Genomic DNA, 10,277 nt, shown 5'->3' on the forward strand with positions numbered 1-10,277 from the left:
GTGTGTGTGTGTGTGTAATTAAGTTTTTATTTACAGGACACTGCAAGACAGAAAATTCCACATAGAAATAAGAAGCCTATTTAGGATAGAGGTTTCATATAGTATGCACACAATTCAAACTGTTCAAGTATGCATTAATGCTACATTAAGTCACATTTTAAAAAAGATCTTAGTGGAGGTTAGATTATAAAATATAAAAGTTAAATGTCCCAGGTATGCCATCTTGAATCTGGAAGGGATAGCCATTTAACGTAGATTCTGGTACAACATTTTGATCTTCTTTCTCTGCAGAGAAATACTTCTCTGCAGACTAGAGGAAGCCTTATATACTATTTTGTTTTCATGGGACTGAAGTACTTCAATTCTTTTTAGTCTTCCACATTCTTCAATTAGGTACACAGTTTTTCAGTTTCATTTAATTTTTTAACAGCCAGAAAAAATATTTGAGATTGCATCCAAAATAAGTAAGATAATTTTGCTGTCTTTTGCAGACAAGTGGCTGACTGAGGGTCCCACAATTTCATTTTGGACAAGATACACAATCTGTTCAATTGTTCTATCACGTGTAGTTTGTGACAGCCCATACAGCTTCTTTATGTGACTTAAAGTCTCCCTTTGACAGAATTCCAACCAAGTATGGAACTAGTACATAATTCACAACTTGTTGTATTTGGTTCTGATGGTTAGCCATGATGTTTGACAAGTTCCACGCAGCCTCCTTCTGGATATTGGTTGGGTGAACAAGCAGACCAGGAAAGACAGCAAAGACTGCTGAATCTATCACAATCTGAACTTGTTCATCTGTCCCAGTGACAATATTTCCTATAGCCCATAAGTAAGGAGTTACTATTGACAATTCACTAGATCTTAGAAGCTTCACCAGTTTTGGGACAACTCCAGTTTTCACAACCATTTCAATTGTCATTTGAGTCATTTGGGAAGTAGGTAATGGCCTAACAGGTATCTGCCAGAATTTCTGGATCATCATGATGTAAAAGGGAACTTAGGTAGGAAGAATTTGCTCAATAGTTTCTTTCTATTGGAAGAGCAGGATTCTTTTCATGACAAAGATTTGAAAGTGTTCAGGTAAGATTTCTTAAGTAACCACTTGCTAATGATGATATATCAGGAAGTACAATCAGAGTTAAAAGAGAGTCTATTGCATTGTACTTGATAACCAAATCTCTGTAGGCTAAACCATCACCTAACAATGTTTCCCAGAGCCCACACTGCCTGTTCACTGATGTGTACCTGGGAAGAGGCCAACAGGGCAATGAATACAGGTATAGCCCCTGTATCTACCACAGCCTTGGTTTGGTCTGATATTCCAAAAGCAATGTTAGTAAGTGCCCAAGCAGAATCAAACTGAATAGGATTACAGTCTGTCCTGCCCAAGAAGCCTACTAACTTTAAAATCATATCAGCCTCAATTATTTGGTCTATGGAAGGCTGTTTTTCCCTAGAAAGGAGTTTCCTAGCAGCTTGGGTAGCCTGACGTTGAACATCCAGATTATTACTATTATATTATATTATTATTGCCTTTGGACAATTTCTTCAACAGATCAAAGTTCAGAGCCCTGGTTATTTTAGTTTTCTTGCAGGGGAGAAGTAGCATCATCAAGAAAAGTGCTGACGTTTCTTCTTTTCAGTATCTGCTCATCTTTTTTAGCTTTCTTCAGTGCTACATTCACTTCAGTATTCCAGTACCTCATTTCTGTACTGTCTTTCCTAATGTTCTTTTTTATATATTTATAATAATTTGAACTGTCCAACAATTGAATGAAATTCTTTTTTTTAATTTTTATTTTTGGGCTGGGCAATGAGGGTTAAGTGACTTGCCCAGGGTCACATAGCTAGTAAGTGTCAAGTGTCTGAGGCTGGGTTTGAACTCAGGTCCTCCTGAACTCAGGGCCAGTATTTTATCCACTGTGCTACCTAGCTGCCTCACTTTCCCTTTCTTCTTAAACCAATTAAGTTGGGTAGCTGGTGAATTAGCATTTTCATTGGTGGACATGGTTGTGTTCAACACTGGGAGAAAAGCAAGGAGGGAACTTGCAGGAAGGCACCAGCCCCTTTAGGGGAAGTGAGAGAAGGTTGTAGTTACATCAGGGTTAGACTTTCCGCAGCCATTACAGCTCAGTCCTAAAAGTCACGTGGCCAAGGAAAGGTCTCTTACAGAAGGCAAGATATGAGCTGAGTCTTGAAAAGCTACAGAAGCCACAAGGCAGAGCATCCAGGAATGGGAGATAAAAGTTATCTATTACTGTTGTTGCAATAATCAACCTTATGGGTTCATTGTAAGGAAATCGCTCTTTAAAGTACTATATAAATGTAGTTTACTATAAAAAAAAATGATGATCAGGACAGTATCAGAAAGACCTGGAGGGACAGCATGAGCTGATGCAAAGTGAAATCTACTGTATACAAAATAAACAGTAATATTGTGAGATGATCTGCTGTAAATTACTCTGTTATTTTCAGCAATGCAATGATCCAAGACAACTCTGAAGGTGTTATGAAAAATGCAATCCATCTACAGAGAGAGAACTGATGGTATTTTAATACAGATTGAAACATAATTATTTTTGTTAGTTACTTTATTGGAAACAAACAAAAAAAATGATGAGCAAGATGCTATCAGAAAAACCTGGAAAGACCTACATGAACTGATGTAGAGTGAAATGTACCGTATACAAAATAATAGCAATAGTCTAAGATGATCTGCCGTGAATGACTTGGTTATTTTCAGCAATGCATTGATCCAAGATAACTCTGAAAGACTTATGAAAATTGCAATTCATCTACAGAGAAAGAACTGATAGTATCTGAAAATAGACTGAAGCATAATTTTTTTGATAGTTCCTTAATCTGAAGTTTTGTTTTTATCTGTTTTCTTTCACAACCTGGCTAATGTGGAGACATTTTGCATGACTACTCATGTATAACTTATACTGAATTGCTTGAGTTCTTGGGGGGTGGGGTGGGGAGGGAGGGAAAGAAGTTGGAACACAAAGTTTTAAAAAATTGATATAAAAATGTGTTTTTACATGTAATTTGGAAAAAAATAAAATTCTAAATAAGAAAAAAAAACCCAAAACAAACAAAGTTTAGCCACAAAAAGAGAGTTGTCCCTGAGTTTCAGGCAGCTGTATGTAGCTATAAATTGGAAGGTACTTTGAGTTTTCTCTTTTATAGTCATAATTTATGTGACCATATAATTCTTCTGAATTTTGTGAAATCTGCTTTTCAAAGATACATGACCAATAATGCTGAGCGTTCCTCTTGACAATAAGATGATAATAATATCAGTTAGTATCAATCAATTGATAAACATTTATTAAGTACCTCCTATGTGCCAGACATGGAGCCAAGTGCTAGGGATAGAAAAAGAGACATAATCTTCTCAGCAGTGTAATGATCCAAGACAATTCCAAAGAACTCATGATGGAAAATGTTCTCCACATCCAAAAAAAAGAACTGTGGATTCTGAATGCAGATTGAATCATACTATTTCTAATTTTTGGCTGTTTTTTGTTGTTGGTGGTGGTGGTGAGGTTTTCCCCTTTTGTTCTGATTCTTCTTTCACAACATGACTAATGCAGAAATAAATTTAATGTGATTGTACATGTATAGCCTATATCAGATTGCTTTCTGTCTTGGGCAGGGGAAGGAAAGGAGGGGAGGGAGAAAAATTTGGAACTAGAAATCTCATGAAAACAAATGGTGAAAACTATTTTTACATGTAACTGTAAAATAATAAAATACTTTTATGATTAAAAAGAGAAAAAAGGGGCAGCTAGATGGCGCAGTGGATAGAGCACTGGCCTTGGAGTCAGGAGTACCTGAGTTCAAATCCGGCCTCAGACACTTAACACTTACTAGCTGTGTGACCCTGGGCAAGTCACTTAACCCCAATTGCCTCACTAAAAAAAAAAAAAAAAGAGGAAAAAAAAGGGGGAGGCAGGTGGCACAGTGGATAAAGCATTGGCCCTGGATTCAGGAGGACCTGAGTTCAAATTTGGCCTCAGACACTTGACACTTACTAGTTGTGTGACCCTGGGCAAATCACTTAACACTCTTTGTCCCACAAAAAGAAAAAAGAAAAAGAGGCAAAAGACAATCCTTGTTCTCAAAGAGCTTATAATCTAATGGGGGAGACACAATGCAAACAAATATATACAGAGAAAGCTATATATACAGGATAAATGAGAAATAATTAGAAGGCTGTGAAATTCCAAGGGGTTAGGAAAGGCTTCCTATGGAAGCTGTGATTTTAGTATTTAGTATTTAGATTTAAAGGAAGCAAGGGAAGTCAGTAATTGGAGTGGAGGAAGAAGAATGTTCCAGGCATGAGAGGCAGCTAGAAAGAATGCTCAGTGCTGAGAGGCGAATTGTCTTGTTTGAGGAAAAGGAAGAAAGAGTGTCACTGGATTGAAGAATACATGTTGGGGAATGAAGTATAAGAAGACTGAAAAAGTAGAGGAGACTAGATAAGAAAGGGTTTGAATGCTGAAGAGAGCATTTTGTATTTGCTCCCTGAGGTAACAGGAAGCTACTAGAATTTATTGAATTGGGGGAGGGGGGGGAGTGACATGATTAGCACTTTAGAAAAGTCACTTTAGTAGATGGATTGGAATGGTGAGAGACTTGAGGCAGGCAGGCTCACTATTAGGCTATGACAATAAATCCATCCATGAGGTGTTGAGAGAAGGGAGCATATATGAAAGATGTTGCATATAACTGACAGGACGTGGCAACAGATTGGATATGGGAGGTGAGAGATAGTGAAAAATCCAGGATGACTCCTATGTTGTAAGCCTGAGGGACTGGGAGGATGGTATTACCCTCTACAGTAAAAGGGAAGGAATAGGGGGAGAGGGGTTTGGGGGAGGTAATGAGTTTCCATTTTGGACAGAGTAAATTCAAAATGTCTGAAAGGCAGTTGGAGATGTGAGAGTGTAGGTCAGTAGAGAGTCTGAGGCAGGATAAATTAGATTGGAAAATTATCAGCATGGAGATGGTAATCACAGTGGTATCTCAGTACTCATTGGCTTCGAAACTCATCAAATTTAGTATTTGACACATTTCCTTAAGAAAAAATTACTTCGGGGGCGGCTAGGTGGCGCAGTGGATAAAGCACCAGCCCTGGATTCAGGAGTACCTGAGTTCAAATCCGGCCTCAGACACTTGACACTTACTAACTGTGTGACCCTGGGCAAGTCACTTAACCCCAACTGCCTCACCAAAAAAATAAAATAAAATAAAATAAAATTAAGGGGTGAGAGGAATGCACTGGGAGAAAGGGAAAAGTGGAATGGGGGTAAAGTAGCTCACACAAAAGAAGCAAGAAAAAAAACTTATGGAGTGGAGGGAACAATGGGGAAGGAGCAGGGGAGTGAGTGAGCCTTACTCTCATCACAATTGGCTCAAAGAGGGAATAACATACACACTCAAGTGGGTACAGTAATATATCTTGCCCTGCAGGAAAGTGGGAGGGGAAGGGGATAAGAGGGGAGAGATGAAGGAAGGGAGGGCAAATTGGGGGAGGGAGCAGTATGAAGCAAAACACTTTTGAGGAGGGATAGGGTGAAAGAAGATAGAAAATAGAGTAAATATCAAGGGAAGGGAATAGGATGGAGGGTAATACAGTTAGTAATAGTAACTGTGAAAGAAATGAAGAGCAGGATGCTATCAGAAGGACTTGTGAAAAAAGCAATCCATCTACAGAGAAAACACTGATGGTAATCTGAATACAGATTGAAATAAAAAAATTTTTTTAGGTCCTCTTTCTAAACTTATTTTGTCTGTTTTCTTTCACAACCTGACTAACGTGGAGATGTTTTGTAAGACTGTACTTGTGGGCAGCTAGGTGGCACAGCAGATAGAGCACTGGCTCTGGATTCAGGAGTACCTGAGTTCAAATCTGACCTCAGACACTTGATACTTACTAGCTGTGTGACCCTGGGCATCACTTAACCCCTGTAGCCCCACAAAAAATGTTACTTGTGTAACATATTGAATTTCTTGAGTTCTTAGGGAGGGGTGGGAAAGGAGGGAGGAAGAGAATTTGGAACACAAAGTTTTTAAAAAATCAGTGTGGGGCCAGTTAGGTGGTATGGTGGATAAAGCACTGGCCCTGGATTCAGAAGGACCTGAGTTCAAATCTGGCCTTAAACACTTGACACTTACTAGCTGTGTGACCCTGGGCAAGTCACTTAACTCCTCATTGCCCTGAAAAAAAAATCAGTGTGAAAATTTGTTTTTATATGTAACTTCGGGAAAATTCTAAATAAATAAATAAATTTTTGGAAATACCAAGGCCCTCTTCCAGAAGTGCTTTGAGGTGATCTCAGATACTGAGTTGACACTGAGAATGCTCTGGAAGGATCATTTCATTATCTTCTACTGTGTCACTCTGATAGGTATGGCCTAACAGTCTCTTACAAGACCATGAACTCTGCCTGAAGGAAATTGTGGCCAGAAGCTGTAACTCTGAGGGACTTTGAAGGCTTTGAGGTTGAACCTAGTCTAATACCGGAGGACACTGTCTCTGGGCAAGTCCATGGACCTGGAGGTCAGTGATGAAGACATGAAGAGTTAGTGGAGGAGCACAGAAGAGCTCAGCACTGAGGAGGAGGAGGAACTTCCGAGGGACCAGCAACAGATAGTGAGTGGTTGGGGAACTTTCTTCAGGTGAGGAGGATGGAAGGGAAGAAGCCACTATTGCACTGCTAAAAGAAATGTGTTTTAAATGGGTTGAATCACAAAATTTTGTTGAAAAGTATTATCCTGACAAAGCTCTAGCAAGCTGAAATGTGGACCTATTGAATGATCAATGTCTCACTTCAGAAACATTTTGAAATGTAGGCAGAAGCAAGTTTCTCTTGATAGGTTTTTAGTGAAACTCCCTAAATCTGAGTCTCCAAGAAGGGCTGAGTGGTGTTAAGAGACAGAAAAGAGAAAGAATCCCTGTGCAAGTGCTTGATGTTTTATTGGAAGGGGACCCCCTTTCCAGGCAAAAACCTCTCTCCTCTTCCTCCTTACCATTAGGCCATCAACTCCTTACTGTACAGAAAAAGTGAAGTTAAATTTTATTTTATTTTATCTAATTATTGGTTTAAATTTTTTTTTCTTTCTGCCTAGTTTTAAGGTTTTGTGTGTGTGTGTGTGTGTATATATATATACATACATACATATATATATATACATACATACATACATACATACATATATATATATATATATATATACATACATACATATATATATATGTAGTAGTAGTATGTCTCCACCAGTCGTGGACAACCATGGATCAGCGTCTTGAAGAGCCACAGGCCACAGTGTGGCTGTGCAGACCAATATGGGAGCCACAGCTCCTGAGTGACATAATCGGTAACTGCCATATCCCGTGTTGTATCTACCCCAATGAGGAGTAGCTGGAGTGTCCTCTCCAGGGCGCTGGCCTGGGCGAATCAATTGGAAAACAAGCTGTTGCCCATGCAGCAGGTTTTCTCTCTCCGCCACATTGGTGGATCCAAAGGAGAGGCAGAGCCAATACAGTTTGGCACTAGCCGCCGCAGGAGTTGCCAGAGGGATGTGATGTCCAACATCCAACTGCCTAAGGGACTCTGACTCCTGATTTTTCCTCGGGGTAAACTCCCGAAGCCTTTCCCACTTAGGCTTATTGCCATTTTACAAAGGAGGAAATTGTGGTTGAGAGAGTGTCATGCCCAGTGTCATAGAGCTAGTTAAGTGTCTGTGGTAGGATTCAAGGTTAGGTCTTCCAGACTCTAAATTCTGTGCTCCATCCACTATGCTAAACTTCTCTCTGGAAACTCCTTGAGGGCAGAAACTATTCACTTGTGTATGTTTTCCCTCAGATCCTAGCACAGTGCCCAGCACATGGTAGTCACTTAAATTCTTGTTGGTGGGGCAGCTAGTTGTTTCAGTGGTTAAAGCACTGGCCCTGGATTCAGGAGGACCTGAGTTCAAGTGTGACCTCAGACACTTGACACTTACTAGCTGTGTTACCCTGGGCAAGTCACTTAACCCTCACTGCACCACAAAACAAACAAAAACAACACTTGTGGGTTAGTTGTAAAAATGAAACTAATTTTGGTCAATAACCAAAAGTTATTGGTTATTAATTTTAGGTGACACAGCATAGTTCTTTAAGTACCTGAATACAGCTCTCATGCCCACTCTAAATCTTTTTTCTTCAAGTTTAACACCGTCAAATTCCTTCCTTATATGACATGATCTTAATTTCCTTCACCATTCTCATTGCCCTTCTGTGGCTGCTCTCCAGTTTGTTGATTTCACTTCTCAACTGTAGCGCCCAGAAATTAAATGAAAAGAACTCTTTTGGGCATTATATGTCCTCAGCCTACTCTGATTTTTAAAATAAATTGCATAACAGCTGTTAATCCAAAGAATTCATTCAGAACACTTTAAGAAGCCCTGCATTTTTTTCTTTTTTGCGGGGCAATGGGGGTTAAGTGACTTGCCCAGGGTCACACAGCTAGTAAGTGTCAAATGTCTGAGGCCGGATTTGAAGTCAGGTACTCCTGAATCCAGGGCCAGTGCTTTATCCACTGCGCCACCTAGCCGCCCCCCTCTTCAGAACACTTTAAAGTTGGGATAATTAGGGAAGTTTGACCGAAAGCGTTATTCTGATTCCATTCCCCCAAATTATTTATCATTTCCAACCCTGCTAATGAAAGCCATTTCTTATTCATTGGCCAATGGCCAATATATTGCATATATGTGATGATATATTCCTCTGAGAAAACTGAATTACACCCATACTGACATTCTCCTTATAAATGAAATCGCAAGACATAAAAAGTTGTAAAGTCAAGCTGGGAAATCTCCCTTCAAATCCATAGCCCCAGGATGAACTACCTTCACTAGAAAACTGGGGTTATCAGACCTCCAGGCATCCATGCAGTAGGTGTGTTCATCAAGGGTAAGAGGACATAGAAGTGTGCAGAAGAAGATTGCATAAATCCGTGGCCAAACAGTGAAAGAACAATTAGTGGAAGCTGCTAAGAAGTAAATTTAGACTTGGTATCAAGAAAAACTTTCTAAAAATTAGACCAGTCACCCCGAAGTGAACTGGGTTACCGCTAGAGGTAGAGAGTCCCCTTTCCCAAAGCAGAAGACAAACACTAGTTGGTTATGTTATGGTGGTGGTGGAGTGTTCCTCCGTGTATTAGAGAGCTGCCGAATTCCTTTCCATCTCTCAGATTCCAGGAAATCCTGCCCCTCTATTAAAATCCTTAATTTTCCTCCAAGACCCAGCTCAAATGCCACCTTTTGGAATCTCTTCCCAATTCCCCTAGCTGCAAGTACATTACCGTTTAAGACGACCCTCTGCTACAAAGTATGAACCTGTCTTGTAATATAGAGCAATTTTTTTCATTGAAGAGAGGGAATGCAAGCTCGGCTTGTATGGGCAATGTTTCTTCAGCGCAAGCACAACGTCTGGTTTAATAACTGGCTTAATAAATAGGAGTTTAATTGCTTATTTGATTATCTGCAGGTGAGTGGTGGAGGGGGGGGGTGGTTTGTATTTGGCCACAGACATTTTAGATTCGGAACGCAACTTCCGGCCTCATCTTTAAAATGAGGTTGGATTAGATGAGTTTCTAGGTCCTTTCCCTTGGTCCACCCGAAAACAAACCCAATTATAGCTTTACCTTTGCAGCGCAGGGTGTCGGTTCCGCGGGGTCTATCATCGTCTCCTCCCGCTTTCTGTTCTCCTCCGGGGGAGTCAGGGATGCGGAGGAAGGGAGGTGGGGACCTGAGGGGTGTTGGTAGGACTGGGCCCCGAGCTGCGGTTGTATTCTGGGGGAAGAAGGAGGCTGTGGAGCCGGCAGCCGGGAAGGATCACGGATCCTGATCTTCGCAAATGAAATCAAAACCGTTTTCCCAGGAATGCCGTTCCCAGACTCCGTTCACTCAGTTCACCCCGGATTGCGCAAATGGGGAAAATCCAAGCTAGGAAGGGAAAGAGAAGCCGAGAAAGAGAGCCCAGAATCGCGGAGTGGCTGGAGAGGTGGAGTCGGGGGTTGAGAGAGGGCGGGGAAATAGGGGAAAGGAGTGGGAAGAAATGTTAACGTTAAGCCATCCTTTAAAGAATGCGCATTGTGTCCCCTCGTGGTGAGAGAGAGCGGTGCTCTGGGTTGCTTCTGAAATGTGGACAGCGCCCTACAGACCATTTTATGAATCTAGCTCTCTCTGGGGATGTGAGGGGAAAACTTTCCCTGTAGGTC

At 40.7% G+C, this 10,277-nt stretch overlaps 1 protein-coding gene and 1 pseudogene across 1 annotated transcript in view; both read right to left on the reverse strand.

The window, feature by feature from the left end:
* IFNAR2 (interferon alpha and beta receptor subunit 2) overlaps nt 1-10,074 on the reverse strand; it is a 65,024-nt gene extending 54,950 nt beyond the window's left edge. The window contains 1 exon segment of the mRNA XM_043998038.1: nt 9,702-10,074. The gene's annotated coding sequence lies outside the window, so the exon portion shown is untranslated.
* LOC122747455 lies at nt 185-2,044 on the reverse strand (annotated as a pseudogene).
* Nucleotides 10,075-10,277: the final 203 nt, after the last annotated feature.

The sequence above is a fragment of the Dromiciops gliroides genome, chromosome 3 (assembly GCF_019393635.1).
Source record: "Dromiciops gliroides isolate mDroGli1 chromosome 3, mDroGli1.pri, whole genome shotgun sequence".
NCBI lineage: Eukaryota > Metazoa > Chordata > Mammalia > Microbiotheria > Microbiotheriidae > Dromiciops > Dromiciops gliroides.